This window comes from Pistacia vera, unplaced genomic scaffold (genome assembly GCF_008641045.1).
Source record: "Pistacia vera cultivar Batoury unplaced genomic scaffold, PisVer_v2 Contig138, whole genome shotgun sequence".
NCBI classification, from domain to species: domain Eukaryota; kingdom Viridiplantae; phylum Streptophyta; class Magnoliopsida; order Sapindales; family Anacardiaceae; genus Pistacia; species Pistacia vera.
The window spans coordinates 88,153-116,108 of record NW_022195444.1 but is presented as its reverse complement, the minus strand read 5'-3'; the positions used below and the strand labels follow the sequence as shown (position 1 = coordinate 116,108).

Sequence of the window (27,956 nt, the reverse complement as noted above, 5' to 3'; positions counted from 1 at the left end):
TCAGCCATTTTATTCTCCTATGCTCCTACCAAATTCAGTTTCTGCAGTGTTTCAACTTCATTCAGCTTCAGCATTGTTTTCTCAGCCATTTTATTCTCCTATGCTCCTACTACATTCAGTTTCTGCAGTGTTTCTACTTCATTCAAGTTCTACAATGTTTCTTCTGCATTCAGTTTCAGCATTACATTCATCAGTTTCCTGATCAACTTTTTCTACAATGTTTCTTCTGCATTCAGCTTCAGCATTACATTCATCAGTTTTCTGATCAACTTTGGCAGTGTATACAATAGGTAAGTCTGTAGTTACATTTAACTTTTCCCTCAACAAATTAAATCTTGCTCCAGATAACGGCTTGGTCAGAATATCTGCCTTTTGGTACTCTGAAGCAACAAACTGCACTGCTACAGTCTTCCTTGCAACCAGTTCTCGCACATAGTGAACATCAATTTCTATTGCTTAGTACGTGCATGAAAAACAGGATTTGAGGAGAGAGCCCTTGCACTCATATTATCGCACCAGATCACAGGAGTATGGTTAATATTAACACTCAGTTCTTGAAATAAATGTTATATCCAAACAACTTCTGTGGCAGCTTGACTGAGTAATCTATACTCAACTTCTGTGGATGAGAGTGATACTACTCTCTGCTTTTTGGAACTCCATTGAACAAGATTGTTGCCAAGGAAGATGGCATAGCCACTAGTAAACCTGCGGTCATTAACATCACTTGCCCAGTCAGCTTCGGCATAAGCTTCCAGCGCCAGATGTGGGTGTTTTGTGAATTGCAGGCCATGATTCAGAGTCCCTTGAATGTACTGCAACACCCTTTTGCATGCTACCCAATGTGTGACAGTTGGATGCTGAAGAAATTGACTTAACTTATTCACCGTGAAGGCTAAGTCAGGTCGAGACAGCATTAGGTATTGTAATCCTCCAATAATGCTTCTATAAAATGTAGGTTGATCAAACAACTCTCCCTCCTCTTTGCTGAGTTTAGTTCCAATGGCCATGGGGGTTGAACAAGGATTACTACTTGCCATATTTTCCTTTTCCAGTAGATCTTGTGCATATTTTGACTGAGTAAGTAAAAGACCAAAAGCATTTCTTGCAACTTCGAATCTAAGGAAAAAATGAATTGGACCCATCACCTTTAATGCAAACTTATTATTCAAGTCTTGAATTACTTTAGTTATAAGAGCAAGAGCATTTCCAGTGACTAAAATATCATCAACATACACCAATAGATACACTACAACTGATCCAGCATTGTAAAAGAACAAACTCACATCAGAGGTGCTGTTTTTAAATCCCCAAGACAGAAGGGCTGTTTTCAATTTATCAAACCAGGCCTTGGGGGCTTGCTTTAAACCATATAATGTCTTTCTAAGTTTGCATACTTGTGAAGGATGAGTGGGAGGAGAAAAACCTTCAGGAGGCATCATGAACACTTGTTCCGTAAGATCCCCATTTAAAAATGCGTTGTTCACATCCAACTAATGAATATCCCAACTGTGATGGATTGCCAAAGTAAACATTATTCGAATTGTAACAGCCTTGACCACTGGTGAATACGTATCAAAGTAGTCTAGCCTAGGGGTTTGTTGAAACCCTTTAGCCACCAGCCTAGCTTTATACTTCTGTAGTGTCCCATCAACATTGAGCTTAGTTTTAAAAATCCACTTGTAGCCCACTATGTGCATACCTTCCTCATATGGAAACAATTCCCATGTTTGATTATCAAGAAGAGCTTGATATTCCTTCTCCATAGCAGTCTTCCATTCAGGAATAAATAATTCCTCTTTAACCTGCTGAGGTTCTTTGAGAATCGTGTGAGTAGTGAGGAGGGCTTTAGCTGATGACTGGACATTTTTGGATTTAAGCCGTGTGACCATAGGATGTATATTAGCAGTAGAAACAATAGTATTTGGTGTTGTTATGGGCAGTACTACTTCCAGATTAATCCCCTGATGAGCATGAAGAGTGTTATCTGAAGATGTCAAGACTAAAGGCTGTATAGATACACCAGCCTCATGTATTGAAAATGCAATAGGTAAATCTGCAATTGTATTTTGCTTGTTAGATCTGCTGGAAGGCCCTGTTCTTATATTCACATCTCTGCTAGTATCAACCAGATATTCACTAGGTAATTCTGTAGTAGCATTTGTGTCAGTATTCTTGCTAAAAGAAGCTTCTATCCGACCAGGAATGAACTAGCGAGATGTTGATCTTAAAAGGACTGAATAAGATTCTGAATTTGAAACAAAACCAGAAAAACCAGAATTTTCAGCATTAGAAAAACCAGATTTAAGGGGAAACTCTTCTTCATTAAATTTCACTTGTTTCGCCACAAAGATTCTCCCAGACTTTGACATACATTTATAGCCTTTGTGAGACAAATTATAACCTATAAATATGCATTTTTTAGTATGAAATGAGAGTTTGTGTTTGTTGTAGGGTCTGAGATATGGAAAACAACTGCACCCGAAGACTCTAAGATCATGGTAATTAGGTTCTTGCTGTATTAAAATAGTGAGAGGAGATACAAACTCAAGCACATTGGAAGGCAGTCTATTAAGTAGATATACTGCTGTAGAGAAGGCCAGCCACCAAAAATTGAGTGGCATATGAGCATGAGAAAGTAGAGAGAGTCCAAACTCAATGATAGACTTGTGCCTTCTTTCTATTCTTCCATTCTGCTAGTGTAAATAAGGGCAAGGGTGACTGAACATTATACCATGTTGACTGAGATATTTATAAAATGACCAAAATTCCCCACCCCAATCAGTTTGTAGGCTTTTAATCCTAGTACTAAACTTTTTCTCTACAAATGTGTGAAACTGAATAAACACCTCAAATGCTTCAGACTTGACTTTAAGGGGATAAATCCAAGTAAATCTACTGAAATCATCCAAAAAGATGATGTAATAACGATACCCTTCTCTGGATAATACTGGAGCAGGCCCCCACAAATCAGAATGTACTAACTCCAACAGGGCCTTTGCTCGTGATAAAGAAATAGGAAAACTGCATTGCTTTAACTTCCCAAACAAACAAGCTTCACAAAACAGAACTTGCATTGTAATCAGAAGAATGTTTTACATGCGTTTTATTTAATACAACTTGTAAAGACTTAGCACTAGGGTGCCCAAGTCGAGCATGCCACAGTATTGGAGAAGCAGATACATCATCAGACACATTGCAAGCAAAAACTTTATTTGATACAAAGGAAGTAACGACAAACTTATTGACAACTGAAGGTAAAGAAGTTTCTGGTTTATCACTGGAAAGCATTGGAGGGCCAGGTATACCACCAGAACTGGAACTAACAGTAAGAACACCAGCAACAGGAGAAGGAACATCCAACTGGTACAAGCCATCCTTGACTGTACCTTGAAGAAGTATCAAGTTGCTGCTTCTATCCTTTATCACACAATGATCATAATAGAACTCTACTATCACATTATTATCTCTTGTTATTTGTGATATACTTAATAAGTTCTTGGCAATTTTTGGAACACATAAAATGTTTCGAAGATGCACAAGTCTGTTTGAGTTAAGTGAGGGGAGTAACAATGTACCTGTATGAGTGATCTGCAGATATTCTCCATTGCCAACTTGAACCTTGGACCCTCCTAAATAATTGGTTCTGTTCAACATATTGGATGATTCAGCAACCATGTGATTGGAGGCTCCTGAGTCCATGTACCAGGACTGATCCCTCAGAGTTTGTGGGGTGGCCATCTAAGAACCTGAGGTTAAGTTCACATCAAGATTTCCAGCATGATTAGCATATACATTATTTACTAGAGAAACAATAGATTGCTGCTGATGTTGATTAATTCCTTGGGGAAGATAGGTGGTATTAACAGCTCCAGGTTTAAACTGATTTCCCAGAGGACAACCATAAGAAGTGTAATCATGATGAGCTCTAGCATCCATATGGAAAGATCTATCCCGAACATTTGTTCCAGCAAACAGAGCTTGTGCTTGTGCAGATTCATTGGATGCTACTGAAAATCGTGAATGAGTTGAACCAGGACCAGAATATGATTGATTATGTCCTGCATTAGGAAATCCAGTCGTAGGGAACCCTTGGTAATCATGATCAAATCTGCGGTAGCAATGAAGAGTTGAATGTCCAGGCTTTCCACATACTTGGCACATTAACCTTGGCTTATTATAGCCTCTTCCTTTTCCTCGGCCTCTAAAAAAAGGCACAAAACCACCTGAGTAACCTTGTGGAGGCACAAAACCACCTGAGTAACCTTGTGGTCCAAGATTATAGGCCATTCTGTCATACTCAGATTTGTACTGTCATACTCAGATTTGTACTGTCCTACTTGATTTGGTCCTGGAACTCCATTGAAATGTTGAGAGTATCCAGTTCCAAAATTAACATTCTGAGGAGGTTGTGATTGTTGAGCCGTCATTCCAGCTTGAGAATAGACATTTGCTGCTGAGTTTATCACACCCGGAGAGTGATTTAACACACCTCATGAACTAGTTTGAGCAATAGTGGTAGACCCTTCAACTATACCACTTTTAGAAGCCATTAAAGCAAATGACATCTATTCGTGGAAGTGTAGTAATGCACTGTTCTGTTTCTCCAAACGCATTTCAGGCTTATGAAGTAGAAATTATGCTTCTTGAAAATTCGCATGACTCACATTGGATACAAGATTGGCTACTACTACATCATACTCTGAGCCTAACCCATCCAATATGTATAACAACAACTCTTCATCACTAATGTGTACTCTACTATCAGTCAATTCATTGCCTAATTCCTTCATTGTTAAAATATAATCATTCATACTTTGTGACTCCTTTTTAGTAACTTGTAACAAATTTCTAAGGTGAAGTGTTCTGGCCTTTGAAACAGACCGAAAATGTAACTCAAGTGTATGCCAAATTTCATGAACTATTACATTTTGATACATGTCTAAACATGGATTCGGAAATTGATGAGAGCAACCAACTCACTAAGAACTGATCTATCTTCTTCCAATTGAAATACTTAGGGTTTGGTTGTTTAATTGAATGTTCAGTACCTTCAACTTTCTCCATTACAAATAGAGGAGGGCAAGGATTCGTACCTAAAATGAAGCTATCTAGCTCGTGAGAGGCTAGGGCTGGTACAATTTGAGAGCGCCAATAGTTGTAATTCTTCTCTACTAGCTTTACGGAAAGATTTTGAAGTGAGGAGTAACATGTAAAACTTTGAGATCCACCATTACTGAGCTGCTCTGCATCAATCTTGGAAGGGTTAGCAAAGGATTCAGAGTTCATGTTTGCCATCGACGTTAGTCTTTGGTTCTGATACCATAAAAGGTGTGGTTGAGTAATTTGTAACTGAACACAAAAGGGAAAAACTGAGGAAAGAACGAAAAAATTTGTTTCACATGAAAACTGTGATATTTTCACTTACTGAAGAAGACGATAACCAACTATTATATAGTTGGTGAATCACATCATAGAAACGCAGCGTTTTGAACTTACAGCATTCTAAAAACGCTGCGTTTGAATTCTTTGGACTATTACAAAGTAAACTCTCTTTCTTTACACTATTACAAATTCACCCCTATTCAAAGTATACAGAACTCCTATTCTACACTATATCTAATAATCTGTAATTCTCTTCATTAAACTTGGTAGAAACTATGAAGAAACAAACAAGGATTGTGAAAACAATTCTGAGGCACTTTGGATTGATGTTTAAGCTTTGACCATTCTAAAAAATTTAGAAAATCTTGCTGAATAAGGCAATTTTCCAAAACGTAAACCTGGAAGAATTTCTAGAACTCAAAGATGTGCAATTGCTTATCTTGGTCCTATAGTAGCTCCGCCACTACTTATGCCTTGACTAGGAGATTACATATTGCTAACACTGCTAATACATACACTTGAGCAAAATCTAATATTACACTCTAAAAATAATGTTCCACATGCAAGACCACCACTTTGTTCGTTTTGCTAAAATACGAATAATGCATAAGCGTTACGTCATTAACTAGCATTAATTAACAACAGCCCTTAGTCAAACATATTTGAGTTCTTCAAACAGAGGACGAAATTGGCGAATGACTTGTTACAATGTGGTGGTCTTGTATGTGAAACTGAAAAACTAAAAGAGAGAAATTGAAAAATGCGTGAACTTTTCTCTTATTAATTTCAGAGAGAGATACGTTTGTTTATATACAGAGAGAGAGAGAAGACTAACACTGAGAGTAAACCCAACTCAATGATAAACTAAAGAGTAAAGTTTTTCTTCTCAAAACGACGCCGTTCTCTCTTTTGTGGAGTTGCAGTTTTATGAAACTGCCTTCTTTTCAGTCTGGCTAACATTCCCCCTCAGACTGGACTACGGTTACTGAATTCTTCACCATTTTCTACTGAATTGCCTTCTAGACTTCATTTTGTTGTCTTCAAACATTTTTTGCACTTCCTACACTTTCTCAAAAACTGCATCTGCTTGTCTGCACTTCCTGCACTTTCTCAAAAAATAACATTGCATCTGCTTCTGCACACCACTAAGTTTCTATAAACTTCCAGAATTCAATTTTACCAACATGACTATTGAACTACTTCACTGCATCTACTTCTACAAAACATCCAGAATTCAATTTTACTAACATGACTATTGAACTACTTCACTGCATCTGCTTCTACAAACATCCAGTATTCAATTTTACCAATATGGCTACTGAACTGCTTCTGCACTTTTTCAAATCACCACACTAATGGATTCCTACTAACATCCAGCATTTACCAAGTATACACCACACTACTGGATTCCTATTAACATCCAGCATTTACCAAGTATTATCACATTCAACACTTCATCTTCTTCATACGTACACTCTGCACTCATCACTCCACAGTTATCATCACAAAGCACCAATATACATGCTATTATAGTGCAACCAGCACTTCAATTCAACACTTATCTCTAGGATTCATATTCTAATACCACAAACATCAAGTCAATACTACAAACAACACTCCAAAACAGTAAAAAAAGCAGAAGCATTTTAATCCAAGCTGCAGCATTTTGATCCAAAACAACAAAAAAAAAACAAGCAACAGCATTTTTATCAACATGCCACAAACACCCTCTCAAAACAGCAACACATCAGTGGCTCAAAACGCAATAGTCTTTCTGAAGCTTCTGCAACACATCAATGGCTCAAAACACAATAGTATTTCTGATGCTTCTACATACAGTTAGCAAAATTGTAAATTGCCAAAAGCACAAATTAATACTGCAATACCACAAACACCCTTTCAAAACAGCAACACTTCAGTGGCTCAAAACACAACAGTCTTTCTGATGCTTTGTAACGCCCCACATGAGGTACGTTGTTATTGTTTCCTCTTTCGCTCTTATTTGAGTTGGTTTTTGGTAATATTGTTTGATTGAATGTTATGTTGAATGTTTGCCCTGAAATTGGTTGAAAATAGAAGAAGTTTAGTGTACCAAGCTTCGCCGGGGCGAAGTATAATCTTCGCCGGGGCGAAGTATAATCTTCGCCGCAGCAAAGATGTGTTGAAACCTCGGGGGAAACTCTCTGGACAGTTTCGCCGCGGCGACAGAAGTTTCTTCGCCGCGGTGACAGGCCGATTAAAATGTTGGTTAAGTTTTAGATATTTTCTTCCCTAAGGGCAATTTGACCATTCTACCCCTAATTAGCAGGAAAAGTGGGGAGTTAATTGTAAGGATTTTTCATGGAGAATATGTTGATATGGGGGTGAGTTTGTAATGAATCAAAGGATATAGATGGAATTCCCAAAGAAGAGTAAGGGCAAAATGGGAATGATTGTGTTTATATTTCATTAAAAGGAATTAGAATTAACAAACCCCTCATTTCTTCTTCTCAAACGCAACTCTCCATCTTTACTCCTCTCAACTTCTCTTTTCTTTTGATCAAGGAGTTCCAAGGGGTTTTTGAAGTGATTTGGGGTAGAAAAGCAACCTAAGGCTTCCTAAGGTAAGGATTCCTACTTAAGTTGTGAAATTTGTGAGTTTTAGTTTATATTGAAGTTTGAGGGTTTTTGTTCTTTTGGTTAAGAGTAGAGAAAAAGTCAAGCAAACCAAGTGAAAGGAAGAGTTGGTGAAGTCTCTCCATAACAAGGTAAGTAAATCCCAACCCAAGTTGAGATTTAAGAATTTTCTTGATTAGGGTTTTGATAGAAATGATGTATGTATGTGATATACATGTGATATGCCATGTATGAAGGCTTAAATAGAGATTTCTATGCCTTGTGATTGTTTATTTCTTGCAAATATGAGAAATGAGTTGTTGGGTTGGCAAGGTAGTTTGAGATGGAATTGAAGGGGTGTTATGGAACCCTTTTTGGAAGTGTTTTGTTTGACAGGTTTTTATGGCTTTGTGAAGGGGTTTTTCCCCATTTTGGATGGTTAGAAAAAGTTTTAGAATCATTGCTATAATAGAGTTTTATAGTGCACATGAGTTGTTTGATGAAATGCCTAATAGAGGTTTGAGTATGAGTAGTGAACCTTAATTCTTGCAACATTGCATGTTGGCATTTCATAAGTGCATTAGTGGAGATGAACCATCCATAGGCACTAATTAAGTGACCTAAGAAAGTGTAGGAAACTTGTGTATGCAATTACCCTATGAGTAGAGAGCTTGGTGGATGCAACTACTCTAAGAGTAGAGAGAATGAAAAATGCTAGAATAGAGTGAATTAGAAGAGTAGAATAGATGGGTTGATGCTTTGTGATCATCACCCAACCGTTATGGGAATCGGGATGATGCTTTGTGATCACCACCCGAATAGCCCTTAGAGATGGGTCGATGCTTTGTGATCGTCACCCGATGAGTAGTAGAAATGGGTAGATGCTTTGTGACCACTACCCGGTTAGTTGTTAGATAAGTGGGTTGATGCTTTGTGATCATCATCCAACATTTAGTAGAAGCGGGTTGATGCTTTGTGATCATCACCCGACAGTGACTAGAGACGGGTTAATGCTTGGTGATCGTTACCCAAAGGTCATGAGAAACGGGTAGGTGCTAAGTGGTCTCCACCCGATAGTTAGGAAAACCGAGTAGGTGCTTTGTGATCCCCACTCGGTAGTCACTAAGAACGGGTTGGTACTGTGTGAATTCCACCCGGTAGTCATGGAGAGTGTGATGGTGCTGTGTGAACGCCATCCGGCCGTACCTCCGGTAAGATGAGGCCATGGTATTTAGTAGAAACAGAAACAGAAACAGAATTAGAAAAAAGGAAAGAATTAAGAGTTATACACGGGGACAGACAGTTAGAGGGTTTTACTTACTGAGCATTATTTGTGCTCACCCTGTTATTTTCCTTTGTGGATGCAGGTTCTAGGTGTTGATGCGGTCGGAGGGGCGTCAGCAAGCGAGGAGCAATAGCTACACTGTTTCCCCTGTTTTGTCTTTTAAAATGAATTTTTGTAAACAGTACTCTTTGTGTATAAAAGACATATGAATTAAAATAAAAAGAAAACTTTGGGCCCAATTTTCTATTGTTATTATGCATGCATTGTACTAGTTTTCAGTAGTTGTTACATTTTTCTACTTATAGTTAGCAGAATTGTATACTGCCAAAAACACAAATTAATACTGCAATATTAATGCTTACTACTAGCATTCATTTCATCACACCACAAACATCATCACAAAGCAGCAACACAATGGAAGTTCAACACACAGCAGATTCTCTGATTCTTCTACATACAGTGTTAGCAAAATTTTACACTGCTTTAGAGAATTAAGATGATCCTGGACTACTGTCTACTTTAACCTCTGAATATGGGATCTAAACCACACAAAGTTTGTGTTTCAAATCCTAGAACTGACTAATGGAAAGTGCTTTTGTCAGAATATCAGCTATTTGAAGCTTGGTGGGAACATATTGCACAATAACCTTTTTTGCAAGAACTTGATCACGTATGTAGTGAGTATCAATCTCAATATGTTTTCTTCTTGCGTGAAAAACTAGATTTGATGCCAAAGCTCCAGCACTCACATTGTCACACCAAATGACAGGACAAGTGTTTAAAGACACCCCTATTTCAGTAAATAAAATGTCCAACCAGGCCAATTCAGTCACTGTTTGGGCTAGTGCTCTGTATTCAACCTCTATAGATGATAATGCCACCACTTTTTGCTTACGAGAAGTCCATTGAACCAAATTAGGACCTAGGTACACACAATATCCACTAGTCGACTGTCGATCATCTAAATTACCTCCCCAATCTACATCGGTATAACATTCAACATTAAGAGAGGTTGTTGGTCTAAATAGCAAACCATGGAATTGAGTACCTTTAAGATACCTTAGAACTCTCTTACACGCCTGCCATTGTAAAGCTCCAATAGTACTTCTATAGAGACTGGGGTCTTTTAACAACTCACTATCGGTTGCAAATAGTTTGGTTCCTGCTGCCATAGGACTAGGACAGGCATGTGCCTCTTGCATCTTGGTTTTGACAAGCAAATGATAGACATATTTAGTTTGTTTTAAGTGCACACGCACAGCTGACCTGGTTGCTTCTAAGCCCAAAAAATATGTGACAGCCCCAAGAGTTTTCAAGGCAAATTGGCTGTTTAAATCATGAACAAGCTGCTAAATTTTAGACGAACTGGAACTAGTTATTAATATGTCATCCACATATTTGAGAACATATAAAACTTGAGAGTTGTCCTTGAGAATGAGCAAGCTGGAATCAGATATTGAATTTTGAAATCCCTTGTGAACCAAAGCTTGTTTCAGTTTGTCAAACCAGGCTCGTGGGGCTTGTTTAAGACCATAGAGAGCCTTGTTAAGTTTACAAACATGGGAAGACAAGTGAGGAACCTCAAACCCTTCTGGTTGTCTCATATAGACTGTTTCATTCAAATGACCATTAAGGAAGGCATTGTTCACATCCACTTGTTGTATATCCTAACCATAAGTGACAACCAATGTGAAAATGATTCGAATTGTTGCTGGTTTGACAATGGGGCTGAAAGTTTCAAAATAATCTAAGCCAGGAGTTTGTTGAAATCCTTCAGCAACTAATCTAGCCTTATACTTCTGGAGAGGTCCATCAGCATGAAACTTAATTCGAAACACCCACTTATTACCAACTATGTTCATATTAGAAGTTCGAGGAACTAGACTCCAAGTTTCATTCCTAATAAGAGCATCAAACTTATCTTGCATGGCCTTTTTCCACTCATCACAAGCAAGAGCTTCAGTCACTGTACCAGGTTCAAGTTTAATAGGTGAGGACTTGACCAGGGTAAGGGCAATTGAGATTGAGTTGCTAGTTTGAGACTTGGTGACTGTGGTGGATGTATTAGTGTTTAGAGACTGGTTTGTAGGTGTAAATTTAGAGGCTGTAGTTACTGGAATAGATTCTAGTGCAAGAGATGTTGAGTTGCAGATTTTTGATCTAGTGTGAACATTGGTTATAAGGGATTGGTTTGTGGGGTGATTATGGTTGACAGAAGCAAGAAGAGCAGGTATTTCATTCACTGAAACAGGGTCTGATGGAATGGGTAATGACCTAGTCAGGGTAAGGCTACTTGAGGGTAAATTGCTAGTTTTGGATCTGGTGAGCATAGGATGTGTATTAGTGGTCAGAGACTGGTTGGTAGATTGATTATGAGGGGCTGATGAAAAAGATTCAGGTGCATAGGTAGGAATTTTAGATTGAAGACACTGTGATGGAGTTAAGTCAACAACAAGAGAGTGATCAGTGTGTTTCTGAGCTGATTGTGTATAATCTGAAGGTATAGAAGGCTTTTGAATTGTGGAATTGGGAAGATGATAGCAAGATAGATCTATTTCTAATGGAAATATATGTGGAATAGAAGATGGAATGTAACGCCCCACTTGAGGTACGTAGTTATTGTTCCTTCTTTTGCTCTTATTTGAGTTGGTCTCTTGGTAATATTGTTTGGTTGACATTAGTTTGTGTGTTGTGTTGAATATTTACCCTGAAATTGGTTGAAGATAGAAGAAGTGTAGTGTGCCAAGCTTCGCCGGGGCGAAGAAGAATCTTCGCCGCGGCGAAGAGGTGTTGAAACCACGGGAAACTTTCTGGACAGTTTCGCCGCGGCGACAGTCCGACCAAAATGTTTGTTAAGTTTTAGATATTCTCTTCCCTAAGGGCAATTTGACCATTCTACCCCAAATTAGTAGGAAAAGTGGGGAGTTAATTGTAAGGAAATTTCAAGGAGAATATGTTAGTATGGGGGTGTGTTAGTAAGGAATCAAAGGATATGGATGGAATTTCCATGAAAGAGCAAGGGCAAAATGGGAAGAATGAGTTATTAAGAGATATTAAAAAGGGTTTAGTCTTTGAAAGCTCTTCATTTTCCCATTCCACCGCCTCCTTCATTCTTCTAAACTCTCTCAAATTTCCTTCAATCTTCCAAGGATTTCCAAGAGCCTTTTTGAGTAACTTTTAGTAGGGTTTTAATCTAAAGCTTCCTAAGGTAAGGATTCTTGCTTTAGATGAGAGTTTTATTATGTTTTGATTAGAGTCTCATGTTGTGATTGTTGGTTAAGTTGTAGAGGAAAAGCAAGCTTCCAAAGGAAAGGAGAAGTGTTAAAGAAGCTAATTTCTCATAAGGTAAGTAAACTCAACCTAAGTTGAGATTTAAGAACTCTTTTGAGTAGATTGATATACATATGTGTATTCTTTTAAATTGTTGAGATTAGTAATTATGATTGAGTTATGAGAAGTGTTTTATTTGCTTGATGTTGGGTTGAGTTTGATAGAAGTTGGAGGAAGTTTTGAGCAAGTTTATGGAAGTGTTTCTCTTTTGACAGGGAATTTAGAGTTTATGAGGGAGCTTTCTCCCATTTGGTTGATTAAAGAAAAGAGAAAAGCTAGAGTTAGAGTAGAATTGTTTATGCACTTGAGTTGTATGATGAAATGCTCAAAAGAATCATAAGTAAGGGTAGAAAGCCTTAATTGTTGCTACATGTCATAGTTACTTTTCATAAATGCATTAATAAGTATGAGTCATTGATGTGCATTAATTATGCTTTACTTATGCATTAGAAAAGAGAGTAGAGAAAGAGTAGAGACTTTTGAGTTTAGACTACTCTAAGAGTAGAAAGAAATAGAGAATGAGCACTATAGAGTAAAGCTAGAGTAGTGCTTAACAAGAGAATAGAGTCGGTTGTGCGATGGGGAACCTGTGAGTACGGGTAGAGTATTCCCGCATGTACGCCGCATCAAGAAAGCGGCCAGAGTATCAGAAAGAGAAGTGGTGCAGCCAGTAGTGTACATGCGGATGAGGGCTATACCCGAGTTTACCCGAGAGATTCTATGCACTCACATAGCCAAAGGTTCCGAATCCATGCATAACCAAGTCCGATCAGCTAGAATGAGTAGAAGTCACAGGGAGTGGGAGCGAGTCCCAGCCGTGCCTCCGGTCAGATGGGGCCGTGACTTACTAGAGAGAAAGTTAGCATAGAAGAATTATGAGAAAGAGAATTATATAGTTTTATTAAAGAAAGAGTTACGGAGATATTTGAGTTCAGGGGTTTACTTACTGAGCCTTGTTTGTGCTCATCCAGTTGTTCCCTATGTTTTTGCACTAGATGAGGACATAGTCGGATGGACATCGGCACACGAAGAGAAATGGCTACACTGTCCACCCTATTTTGATAGTTTTGCATATGTCACAAATCTTGTATATATTTGTGTAAAGAATGCATATGTTTAATAAAAGAAAATTTTGGGCCCAACTTTTTAAATTATTGTTACATGTACTTTTACTATGCATGTTTTTATAAGAATGGAGTCGTTACATGGAATGGGAGTAGGTAATGAGGAAGTATAAGTATCAGGGTTGTTAGATGGAGTATTTGAAATTGAGGTATTGATTGTAGATGATGGTTTAGGAATAGATGGATTGTGTATAGATTTATTAGTGTCCTGAAATGAGAAACTAGCAGTTGACTTATTAGTAGTGAGAGAAGGATTAGGAACAGAACAGTCCACTGCAGAGGAGACTTTGCTAGTTGTACCATTAGAAAAGGGAATAGAAACAAAAGGAAAACAAGTAGAAGAACTATGAGGAACTGCTGCTTTGAGTGAAAGAGAACAGGAACTGGACAAATGTTGACTAAAACCAGTAGCAAAAGGGAATTCCAGTTCATTGAACTGAACACTAGGAGTAATGACAATTTTTCCCTCTAAAATAAGACATTTGTAACCTTTATGACTTAAACTATAACCCAGAAAAACACATTTAGAAGAATGGAAATTCAACTTGTGTTTATGAAAATCTCTCAAGAATGGAAAACAAGCACAACCAAAAATTTTTAACTCAGAATATACAGGAAATCTACTGTAAAGAACCTGATATGGTGACAAAAAATCCAAAATTGAGCTAGGCATTCTATTAATAAGAAACACAGCAGTATCAAATGCACACCACCAAAAATGTAAAGGCATAGATGCATGGCCTAGTAAGGTCAGGCCTGTTTCGGCTATATGTCTATGCTTCCTTTCACTTCTCCCATTTTGTTGGTGTACATAAGCACAAAAATGCCTAAGCTGGATTCCAGCAGTGGTAAGATAAGGAATTAGACCCCTATACTCTCCTTCTTGGTTAGACTATAAGATTTTGAGTTTATAACCAAGTTGGCTCTCAACTAAATGGTGAAATTTGATGAAAGTGGACTGAACTTCAGCTTTGGTTCTTAAGGGAAACATCCAGGTGAACCTACTGTATTCATCAATGAAATGAATGTAGTATTTGAAACCTTCTAAGGAAGCTACTGGTGTTGGTCCCCAAATGTCACTATGAACTATTTCAAGTGGCTGTGAAACTCTAGAGGTTGAACTAGGAAAGTGATTTCTATGTAGTTTTCCTAATTTACATGCATCACAAAAACCTAATGATGAGACTGGTTCTGAAGGTCTTGGATGAATGTTAGGTAAGATTTTACTTAATACATTAGCATGTGGGTGGCCTAAACGATTGTGCCAAAGGGACAGTGCATTGTTCCTAGTATTACTAGCCTGAAAAAACTATAGGATGGTTTGTTATAGGATGATGGTGGTATGTGTCAGATTTTCTAATGGTAGCATTGTGAACAAGAAGAGCTTTAGTCATAGCAGAATTTTCACTATCATTCAACATAAAAGCAGGATTTGCATTAACATCAACCATAGAATTTCCATTATCTTTCAACATAAATGTAGAATTTGCATCAGCATCAACCACAGAAGCAATATGCAAAACAAAATCAGAATCAGCTTTGTTCAGACTAGAATAATTATCAAATTCAGAAGTATTATCAGAAATTCTGCCAAAACTATCAACCAAATCAGAGATGTTATTATTATTTGCAGGAATATCAGAAATAGTAGCAGTAGAAACAAACATACCAGACTTAGAATTAACAGGATTTAAACCAGAGTGTTCCAAACATTGTGTTTTATTAATGAAATCAGGAGTACAATCATTTGCATATGAGATAGGACTTTGAGTGCTACAAAGTAATTGTGGATCTTGCATCCTATGATTGTTATTAACTACAGCATTTATTGGACTGTAATCAGTATATTACACTTGGCATTAGCATCTTGAAAGTTATTCAGAGAACTAATAGACTGAGGCAATCTATGACTATACTGATTATCAGTACCTATTAACTTATTTGAAGACAAAGTATTACAAAACCAAGAACTCAAAGCAGCTGACTTTTCTAGACCACCAGAAGTGTAACCAAAGGAGAAGCAAGAAGGTATGTGCAATTGGTACAGACCAGCCTTAAGTCCTCCTTGCAGTAACACTGCCTTGGTAGCCTTGTCCTTAATACCACAACAATCAAAGTCAAATTCCACAGTTACTTGATTATCTTTAGTGAATCTAGAAATACTAAGGAGATTTTTAGTTATTCTAGGAACACACAACACATTGCGCAAATGTAAACACTTAGAATGAAATGAATTGGGAAATAAAGTGGAACCTATATGAGATATATGGAGAGACTCACCGTTACCAACTTGTAGTTGCTCAACTCCATCATAGGGTCTGCTGGAAATTAGCTGAGTAGGATCAAGAGTTACATGATTAGTAGCTCCTGAATCCATGTACCAGGCTGGATCAACAGGAACAGTAACTGGGACAGTCATGTTTGTTTGAGGATAATGGTTTGAGGAAGGTGGTTGGTTAGACACAAGAAAAGCTTGGTTAGGAGCTTGGTTAGGAATTGCATTTTGGTAGGAACTTTGCTGACTAGGGAAATGAAACCCTTGCTGTTGATGAGCAAAAAATGGTTTGCCTTGCAGATTAGTGTGCTATTGTTGACTGTGCAAGTTCGAATTTATAGTTGCCTGAGATGATGAATCATAGGATCCATTAGTGGGAACAATAACATGCTGACTTCCAGAATGAGAACTATATAGACTGCCAGTATTATAATGCTGCTGATTTCCAAACTGAGGTCCATAAAATCCATTGTGAAAAGCTAGACCAGAACCATCTTGTCCTGACATGTTACTTTGAGGAGGTACAGCAGTGTAAGTGGAGTTGTAGAGGTGATAATAGTGAGCCACTGTATGGCCAATCTTGCTGCAAACTTGACAAATAGGCTTGCCTCTGCCATTGCTTCTTCCTCTGCCTTTCCTAAATACAGGTCTGTATGAAGAGCAATAATGGCTTGAATTTCCACCAAAATTTCCAAAGTTTGATCCAGGATCATTCAAACTAAACTGAGGATAACTCTGAGAACCTATGGGAGGATTAGGTAAGCCTTACAGTTGAGACTGACTATGTGTGACCAAACTAGAAGTACCAGTAGGTGTAGAGGAAACCTTAGCATTGATAGGCAATGAAGTTTGACCAGTTAAGCCATTTGAATTCTCAAGAGAAGCAACATTAACCGAACCTCCATGAAACTCTATAGAGTTAAACCTATCAAGCCGCAACTCATATTTTTGCAACAAAAACTGAACCTCTTGCAAAGTAATCGGATCAACCTTAGACTCTACACTGGAGGTCAGATTGACAACAACAACGTCAAATTCTGGACCTAAACAGTCTAAAATATGTTGAAGAAGATCTTCATCTGAGATCACTTGACCACTCGCAAACAGGCTTTCAGTAATGCCTTTCATTTTCTTAACATACTCATGAATATTGAAATTTCCTTTTTGAGTTATTTGAAGCAAATTCTTCAAATGTAAGGCTCTAGCCTTTGACTCAGTTACAAACTCAGCTTCCAGCTTAAACAATACTTTAGACTCAAACTGACATTTTGCAACAAGAGTGAACATGCACTCAGAAATTGAGGCAAGAAGCCAAGTAACAAGGAACTTGTCAGTTCGTTTCTAGTTTACATAAGCTGGATTCAGCTTTTCTTTAGCTAGGTTTTCAGATGCTTTACTATTACTCAACTCAATTGAACAAGAAAAAGAGCTAATAAAGGGAGCTAGATAGGGAATTAAACCTGTCAAATGTTCTTTGAGTTCATGAGCTCCTACAGCGAAAAGGACTTGCGATCGCCAAAATCGATAATTATCAGTGTAGTTATCTCTCATCAGTTTGGGAGTGACGACCTAAAGGCTTGACGAAAAAATTGAGAGCTGAGGATTAGCTAAAACATTCTGCATTTTCTCCATTGAAGCTGAGAAGGAAAACAAAATCAAATGTTCAGATCATTGTCATCGACGCTTGTCTCAAGCTCTGATACCATGTGAAACTGAAAAACTAAAAGAGAGAAATTGAAAAATGCATGAACTTTTCTCTTATTAATTTCAGAGAGAGATACATTTGTTTATATACAAAGAGGGAGAGAAGACTAACGCTAAGAGTAAACCCAGCTCAATGATAAACTAAACAGTAAAGTTTTTCTTCTCAAAACGATGTCGTTCTCTCTTTTGTGGAGTTGCAGTTTTACGAAACTGCCCTCTTTTCAGTTTGGCTAACATTGTAGAACTAGGATTTCATAATTACTCATCGAAAAAGGCTATAGCGAGAAAGTAACAACACTAAAAGCAGAAGGGAAAACATGGTGAAATCGATTGGCATAGCAAAAGTTGCGTTTTTGTTGGTATTGTTTGTATCAACAGCTAGAGCTCAGTCAATTTTCGACGCGACAAAAGATGGCGCCAAGGCCAATGGACCAGATATCAATGCGGTAATACTCCAACTCAATAAAAAAATACGTATGCATAAGGATTTCTATTTTGTTAATCTCCAAATTAATCTCCTTTATAACGTAACTTTTCTTGTCTCAGGCTTTAACAAGTACATGGAAAAAAGCATGTGCATCCGCTACGCCAAGCAAAGTTTTGATTCCAAAAGGGATATTCTTATTAAGTCCGGTGACCTTAGAAGGTCCTTGCAAGGCTGCTATTGAGGTTCAAGTTTAAGGCACCCTCAAGGCCCTCTCAAGCGCTGGCAAAACGACAGAGGATGGCGGTTGGGTTACTTTCCAACGCATTGAAGGCTTCACATTTTCGGGTGGTGGAATTTTTGACGGCCAAGGAGCCTCATCTTGGGGAGCCTGTGGCAATGATTATTGCAAGCAGCTTCCCATTGTAAGTTTATTATCTAGTCCCACATATCTTGCTAAACTAACTAAAGAATATGTTATACGTATGGCACTGACAACACTTGTTTCAATCCTGTGCACAGAATATGAGGTTCGACTTGATTACAAATGGGTTGGTCCAAGATGTGACTTCCTTAAACAACAAGCAATTTCATGTTAACGTCCTAGGTTGCAAGAACGTCGCTTTCCATCGCTTTACCATCACCGCGCCTACAAATAGCAAAAACACTGATGGCATCCACATCGGAAGATCTAGTGGAATTGAAATTACAGATTCAAAAATTGCAACGGGTGATGATTGCATTTCCATCGGTGGTGGAGCCCAGAATGTGTCAATTACCAAAGTTACATGCGGACCTGGTCATGGCATCAACGTCGAAAGTCTAGGACAGTATGAGAGAGAAGAACCTGTAGTCAGAATCACTGTCAAGGGTTGTACTCTCACTAATACCGACAATGGTATGAGAATCAAAACTTGGCCAGCTTCCTATGCAGGCTCTGCATCCAACATGCACTTCCAGGACCTTACTATGGTTAATGTCAGCAATCCTATCATCATTGATCAAGCCTACTGCCCACACAATGACTGCAATGCAAAGGTATAAAAAAAGAAGAAAAAAAAAAAATCAAATTTCTTTGTTTCTTTCTTTTGTGTTTATCAAGTCTCATGACATTGACCGTATTAGTTCCATAATGCTTTATTCTATTTTCTTCAGCATCCATCACGCGTAAAGATCAACAACTTAGCTTCAAGAACATTAGAGGCACTTCTGCAACTCCAGTCGCTATAAAGCTTGCTTGTAGTAATGGTGTACCATGCGACGGTGTGGAGCTTGCAAATATCGACCTTAAATACATTGGAAAGGAAGGACCTATCTCATCCGAATGTAGTAATGTTAAACCTAAGGTAATCGGCGTACAAAACGCTCTAGCATGTGGCAGCCCCACTGCGGCCCCTTCTCGCAAAGCTTAATTTAATTTCAAATATATGTGTAAAGCATACATAGCCACTCTTAAACCTTCTCATGTTGATATATGCATGAATCAGTCTGTTATAAATCTATATCATTTCATTTGTGGAATTAGAATTGTCCTACTTGCTACATTAAACAACCGTTGTGCGAGTTTCAATGTGCAATTAAATTCAACCAAAATTTTTCTTGTTAGTTGACCCTTCCAATGACTTTTTTCGTTTTTAACGTTAGCCTTTTAAGTCTAAACTTATTGTTAACTAACCTGTGAACACATATCACATCTGTTGATGAATGATGCTGTGCTGGAAGTATGATTTTGCTGGAACTGAAAGTTTGAAGCTGGTTTTGCAACAACCAAAGGGACATGCATTCTACTATTTAGAATGCAGTAGTTCAAGCATATTTTGTCAACTTGTATGTTAAATTTGAATTTGGTGACTCAACTAATTTTTCTCCAATTTGTAATGTAGTTGTTGTATGTGTGTGGATTTGCTGAGATTATGTACAAAGCTTACTGACAGTGGTTGTAACAGTAAAGCTAAAGCATGTTATATGCAGATTTTGTTGGTTAATGAATTTGAATCAGTTCTCTTCTGTTCTCCTTTTCTTTGATACATCCGGCATTAGCTTAAACACTAACATGGTATCAGAGCCTCATTAACAAACCAGCATCTAACAAACTCACTCAAAAACATCCTAAATCACCATCAAACTTCAACCTTCCACAAGAACAACACTTTCCAGAAAAACTCCAACCTGGTTTTGCATGGCAACTCAATCTGCTTCTCTCTCACATCTAGGCTGTTAGAATGAGAGCCTACCTAAGAGGGCAAGGGCTATGGCAGTATGTGGAAGAGGAGAAACAGCCATCGCAGCTTGGTCCAAACCTAACCTTAAATCAAATGAGGATGTATGAGGAGGAGATGTCCAAAGCTCCAAGAGCTCTTTCTCACATACACTCTGCAGTAACAGACTTTGTATTTACAAGGATAATGGCATGTGAAGCTGCAAAGGAAGCTTGGGATAGATTGAGGGAGGAGTTCATGGGAAGTGATACAACCCGAAATATGCAAGTTATGAACCTGTGAAGAGAGTTCGAAATGCTAAGAATGCAGGAGGTAGAGGGTGAAAGAGTATGTAGATAGGCTTATGAGTGTAGTGAACAAGATTAGATTGTTGGGAGTTGAGATGAGTGACAAGATGATAGTTGAGAAAGTGTTAGTCAGCCTACTGGAACGATTTGAGTCTAATATATCTTCCTTAGAAGATTCAAATGACCTCTCCCAAATCAGCCTCACCAAATTGGTTCATGCCCTGCAGGCCCAAGAACAGAGAAGGTTGATGAGGCAAAAGGACTCCAATGCAGGTGCTATGATGGTTGCTCAAAAGGGATTGAATGTTAGTAAACGGTCCCGTATACGCAGCGGAAACGAAAAAATATAATATAACAAGATCGTTTACATGAGCCAAGATCAAGGGTATGATTTTACAATTTATATTAAATAAAAATCTGCATAAATATTCAACATGAGTTAAGAGAAACAAACGCACGTTGAAGGCTCCTCCAAATTTGTCGACGAACGTTTTGCTACCGATCCAAGTGTAGGATCGAACCTGCGTAGTCCACACGAAGACAATCTTAAAAGAACCAAAGAGGGATTTGCTAGATCCTCTTTGGCTTCAAGATTAAGAAGAAGTCAAAATCAATTGAATTGATTTTAGGCAATGGTGTTACTGCCGTGGGAGAGGCAAAGATTGGGGCTGCTGTGTGTATATTGGTTTTACAAAGAAAAACTCACTCATTAAAAATCACACACACTTTTCCTTTTATATTTAAAAACAATTTGCCCTAATCCCATACGGAATAGGCTTGGGCTCCAACCCAAACGCCCCATGTTGCCAAACACTCCCAATTTGATTTATTTTAATTTCCATCATTATCTCAATTAAAATCAATTAATATATATATTTAAATATATATTAACATTTAACAATAATGATAATATATTTAAATATGTGCGAACACACATTTAAACGTAATTTCACTTATTTAATTTTTCTAACAAATTAAATAAAGGCTACGACCTCAGCAAATTTAATTGCACTGTGAAATTACCAAAATACCCTTTCGCCTTAAAAGACGAAAACGCCCTTCTTTCTTCTTGCATCTTAAATTGTCTTCTATGTGTGTGACCCTTAGGCTCCTCATCATATCGGCAGTGTATAGTATTGCGATTAACACCAATTAATCGTCTCACTAATACACAGACCAAGATTGGCCCCTAGCAAGGCATCATGGCCACCCGATAGATTCGGATTCAGCAAAGTAGCTACCTGTCAACGATATGGTTACCGTGCAATTCGATCCTTTCATCATACGTTATCTCGACGAGACGAAGGCATAGAAATAGTGTCAACCTTCGGTTACTCTCGATATTATTTATTCAGTTTCTGGACCAATGACCCGTATTATAAACTGGATAGAGCAACAACTCAATCCCACTGTGGCCACAGTTTTAGTGTCATTGCCATATACTGAATTGCGCCGTGAGATAACTTTCTCCCGTACCCGGGAGTGATAAATCCTCTGTCAATCCACCATAGTCTTGATACACTCCTTGATGCAGCCAATCACCACCGTATTGACAGCTCTGAAAAGAACTGCGTTAGGCTAGTGTCAAACTACACCAATCGGTGCACAAGGCGCTCCGGTGATCTCAAGTCTAAGGATCACATGCACCACCATTCGTTAGAGGATTTGTTCCATAGACACTGGGGTTACCATCCATATGGAATCCTCTGGTGGGTCAGTCCAGTGAACTTGCTGTGGTGTAATCGCCTACAACAAACACCCATGTGTTGCACCAGGTTGTCACCAAACAACCTTGACAAGTGAGATCAGTCACTGCCTTTCGACAGGGTCGTTCAACACTATGATAGCCTTACCGTATTATCTGTGCCCTTAGTTCAGAATAATACTGGGGCTACGGACGTTTCTAGAATGGCCACCATATGTGCTCATAGGGTTCTCACTATCAAGATTTGAAACACTTGATACCCTCGTCACGGCTCTACCATTCTAAGGACATATATCAATACATATTGCAGTAATAATGATTTACGCGATATGGAATAAAATGCCTTTTATTGATTAATGAACATTATTACAAAGAGTCAATTCTACAATAATTGATTGGCTCTAGGGCATGTACTCTAACATTGAATGTGCAGGGAAGAAATAGAAAATATGCTGGAGATAAGAGAGGAAAAGAGAGAACTGATGGACAGTGGGGAAAACCGAGTGGAGGAAGGAATTATCCACCATGTTCCCACTGCAAAAAGAAGGGACATCCAGACAATAAGTGCTGGTTCAGACCTTGGATCCAATGTAGGAGGTGCAAACAATTCGAGCACATTGAAAAAGTGTGCAAGAATAAAAGTGCACAGCCATCACAGCAAGCACAAAGTGCAGAAGACCATCAACAGAACAGTGAACCTGAGCAGCTGTTTGTAGCTTCATGCTACTCCATACAGACCACTGGTGATGTTTGGCTAATAGACAGTGGTTGTACTAACCACATGGCAGCAAAACTGGAGAATTTTGTCAGGATAGATAGAACATACAGCTTCAAGGTCAAGGTGGGAAATGGTGAGTATGTGGAGGCAAAAGGGATTGGAGATGTGGCTGTCCAAACTCAAGCAGGTACCAAGATCATTTCAAGTGTTTTATTTGTTCCTAAAATTGCACAAAACCTGTTAAGTGTAGGTCAAATGTTGGAGAAAAACTATACCTTACATTTTCAAAATCATGCTTGTGTAATAATGGATTGTAAGGGAAATGAATTGATGAGTGTTAGGATGCTAGGAAAAAGCTTCCCGATAGAGTGGAAAAAACCGGGAAACTTAGCACTAACTAGCAGGGTTGATGAGTCTGATTTGTGGCATAAAAGGTTTGGCCACTTTCATTACTTGGGAATCAAAGAACTTAAGGCAAGAGAAATGGTGCTGGAGCTACCTGAAATAGAAGAGAAAAAGTCCTTATGTACAGCCTGCCAACTTGGCAAACTTAGCAGGCCTTCATTTCCTTCGGATCAAGCCTGGAGAGCAAGTCACAAGCTGCAATTGATCCACACAGATGTGTGTGGTCCTATGAAATCTGAATCTTTAAATGGCAGCAGGTACTTTGTACTCTTCATTGATGACTACTCAAGGGTAACTTGCGTGTATTTTCTTAAGCAGAAAAATGAAGTGGCTGCTGTGTCTAAGAAATTCAAGTTGCTAGTGGAGAATGAAGCTGGAACCTTGATCAAAACCATAAGAAGTGACAACGGGATAGAGTACACCTCAAATGAATTCAGCAAAATTTGCAGTGAAGCTGGAATTCAGTAGCAATTCACAACACCATACACCCCTCAGCAGAATGGTGTTTGTGAGAGAAGAAACCAAACCATTATGGAAATGGCTAGGTGCATGATGACTAAAAAAAAAAAAAAAACCTTCCTAAAGTGTTCTGGGCTGAAGCTGTGAATACGGCAGTTTTCCTGCTGAATAGGCTACCCACCAGGGCAGTCAAACATCAAACACCAATTGAGGCATGGAGTGGAGTCAAACCTGCTATAGGGAGCTTGAAAGTATTTGAAAGCATGGCCTATGTAATGATCCTTGCAAGCAAAAGATCCAAGTTGGATGATAAGGCTGAAATTGGGATATTTATAGGTACAGCAGCAACTCTAAAACCTATAGAGTTTGTATCCCTAAATCTAGGAAGATTGTAATCACAAGAGATATAAAGGTTGATGAAGGTGCAGTCTAGAACTGGGAAGAAAAGAGAGTTGATGTGCAAGCTGAATCAAGACAGGAAGAAATGAATGAGGAGCTAATACGAGAGGTTAATTCAGATGAGGAAGAAGAACATGCTATTAAAGGGACAAGATCACTGGCTGATGTGTACGAAAGGTGCAATGTGGCAGTGGTGGAACCAAGATGTTATCCTGAAGCTACAAAATCTTAATTGTGGAGGGCTGCAATGCAGGAGGAGCTCAGCATGATTGATAAAAACCAAACCTGAAAATTAGTACCAAGACCTGAAAACAGGAAAGTGATTCAGGTTAAATGGATTTTCAAACTGAAAATCAATCCAGATGGCATAATCTATAAGCATAAAGCAAGACTGGTGATGAGGGGCTTTACACAGCAACTAGGTATTGATTTTTCAGAGACATTTGCCCCAATAGCTAGGCAAGACACAATCAGGCTGCTGTTGGCACTTGCAGCTTAGTTTAACTGGAAAATTTTCCAACTGGATGTCAAATCGACATTCCTGAATGGGTGGATTTTAGAGGAGATTTTTGTCGAGCAACCAGAAGGCTACAAGGTTGAGGGCAAAGAGGATCATGTGTATCGGCTAAGGAAAGCCTTGTATGGCTTGATGCAGGCTCCTAGAGCCTGGCACAGCTGAATAAATGACCATTTGTGCAGCCTTGGTTACTCTAGAAGCCCAAATGAACACACTCTCTGCATCAGGAAAACTGAAAGGGGTTTGGCTGTGGTCTCTCTATGTTGATAACTTATTGGTGACTGGAAGCAATCCTGAAGAGTTGGACCAGTTTAAGTCAGCCATGCAAACTGAGTTTGAAATGACTGACTTAGGATTGATGAAATATTTCCTAGCCATGGAGATAAGGCAGACTGCAGGTGAGATTTTTGTGTGCCAACAAAGGTATGCAACCAAGCTTCTCATGAAGTTTGGAATAGACAATTGTAAACCAGTGGATACCTCACTGGTTCCCAACCTGAAACTAAGTAAAACTGATGGTGCAGAGAGGGTAGATAAAGGGAAATACAGGAGCTTGGTAGGAAGTTTGCTGTATTACATAGCCACCAGACCTGGCCTTATGTTCACAGCAAGTTATCTCTCAAGGTTTATGAGCAACCCAAGTGAACTGCACTTTAAGGCTGTTAAACATGTGTTAAGGTATGTGAAAGGAACCATTATGTTAGCCATCTGTTTTAGGAAAGTCGAAAGTCTAAACTTGGTGGGGTATACTGATAGTGACTGGGGTGGATCCCTGGATGATGCTAGAAGCACCTCTGGTTATGTATTTTATCTGAATAAGGGTGCAATATGCTAGTTGTCAAGGAAGCAGGAGACTGTGGCACAGTCTACTACTGAAGCTGAATATGTCTTTATTGTAGCAGCAGTGAACCAGACTGTTTCGCTTAGGAAGATGCTGGATGATTTGCACCATGTGCAGGATGGTCCGACATTAATCCTGTGTGATAACCAATCAGCAGTGGCCATGGCAAAAAACCCTATGCTCCATGGCAGAACCAAGCACATCAAGATTAAATATCATGCAGTAAGGGAGGCTGAACAGTGTGGTGAAGTGAGTTTAATGCACTGTAGAGGAGAATAGTAAGTTGCTGACATTATGACAAAGGCCTTGTGCAAATCCAAGTTTAAAGCCTTAAGACTAGAACTTGGTGTTTCCAGCCAACGCATCAAGGAGGAGTGTTGATGAATGATGCTGTGCTGGAAGTATGATTTTGCTGGAACTGAAAGTTTGAAGCTGGTTTTGCAGCAACCAAAGGGACGTGCATGCTGCTATTTAGATTGCAGTAGTTCAAGCATATTTTGTCAACTTGGGCATTAAATTTGAATTTGGTGACTCAGCTAATTTTTCTCCAATTTGTAATGTAGTTGTTGTATGTATGTGGATTAGCTGAGATTATGTAAAAAGCTTTCTGACAGTGGTTGTAACAGTAAAGCTAAAGCATGTTATATGTAGATTTTGTTGGATAATGAATTTCAATCAGTTCTCTTCTGTTCTCCTTTTCTTTTATACATCCGGCATTAGCTTAAACACTAACAACATCTAATACTGAATGGACAAACCTATAGCCCTTGTCAGAGAAGCCAAACTCCTATTTAAGTGAGAGAGAGAGAGAAATCCAACTTCATAGTAACGTTCTCGAGACTGTTGACAAGATCAGATTTTCCCAACAACTTTTAAAATTAGGACTCTCATCCATGCCGATAATCTGAAAACATTTCAACTATCTGATTGTTTTGCAAGAAAAATTGGAACTTTCGTCGAGAAGTCAACAATTTGTTAAACACATTTGAAGCTCCATTCTTCTTTTATTTTTTCTTCCCCACAAAAGTTTCAGTTTATGTTGGTTTCTCCAGAAACTAAACTGTTGATTAGAAAAAAGTTTGCCTCATTCTTTTTTTCCTTATTTAATTTTTTTTTTTTCCTTGACAAAATTTTCAATTTAAGTTGCTTTCCAAAAACTGATATTTTCTGGGTTGGTCTTCTAAAAGTAAAAGTGAAATGGTTAGAAACAGCGTGAAGCGATAACCCTTTAATTAAAAGCTGAAGTGAAGACTGTTTTTAGCGTAAACAAGCTGTTTAGTTGTCTGCAGACAAGCTGGAGTGGGGATTTTAGCACGTTGGAGGCTTTAAGTTCTTGTTTGCAGGTTGTTGCATTTGTCACATTCTTCGATAGTAGATCGGTTGTTCCCATATTGGAGGCATAAGCTGAATGTGAGGACTCATTGTTGACTAATATATCGTTTGTTTTAGTAGTCCTTCTGTTTTCTCTTCCCTCAAGATTATGTCGTGGCATAACTTCTTAAAAAATTGAATCTTTCTAATGTCCAGTAACTAGCTAAAACATGTTTGTCTGAACATGTCTAACTTCCAATTTGAGTAAATTTGTAACTAACGCCTGATAATGGTGCTCATCAGCTAGTGTGACTAAATCGTGTTTGACCATCACCATGGTAATTTTGCATGATGAAATTGTAGAAATTTAGTCAAATGCTATTAAAATGGTAACTAAAATCTTTTTTTGAGAAATGCTAGCCTTACAAAGAGAGGCATACAAAGACAAATCATGCCCTTAAAAGAAAGGAAAAAGAGAAAGAGAGAGAGAGAGAGAGAGAGAATCATGAAGATTAAGGGCAGGATTTGTCTTTGTATGCCCCTCTTCATAAGGCTAGCATTTGTCTCTTTTTTTTCACAAACGGGTGGTGTGGCAGCTGCCACATCACTTTGTAAGTATCTTAATACATCTAGCATTTCTCTTTTGGAAAATGAGTTTAGACTATTTCATGAGATTTTTTCCACTTTAAGGCTAGTTTTCAATTGACACCCCCATTTAGGCCTAAATAGTATAATTTCCTAAAAAAAAATCTTCACCTTATTTGTTAGGATTTAATCAAGGCAAATCGCCGGGGAAATTAAAGGGTCCATTTGTTTTATTATTTTGGATAGGATTTTTGATATTTTTAGAGTTGGGTGAGAATAACGAGGTAGAATTTGAAAATTAACAAAAACTCCCCTCTAGGTTTGCTAATTTACTAAACCCCCAATATACAAAAATTTTGTAAAATGACAAAAAGACCCCCACCCATAG

At 38.4% G+C, this 27,956-nt stretch overlaps 1 pseudogene; it reads left to right on the top strand.

Annotated features, from left to right (window-relative positions):
- Positions 1 to 18,015: 18,015 nt before the first annotated feature.
- LOC116122808 lies at positions 18,016 to 19,534 on the top strand (annotated as a pseudogene).
- The last annotated feature ends 8,422 nt before the right edge of the window (positions 19,535 to 27,956 follow it).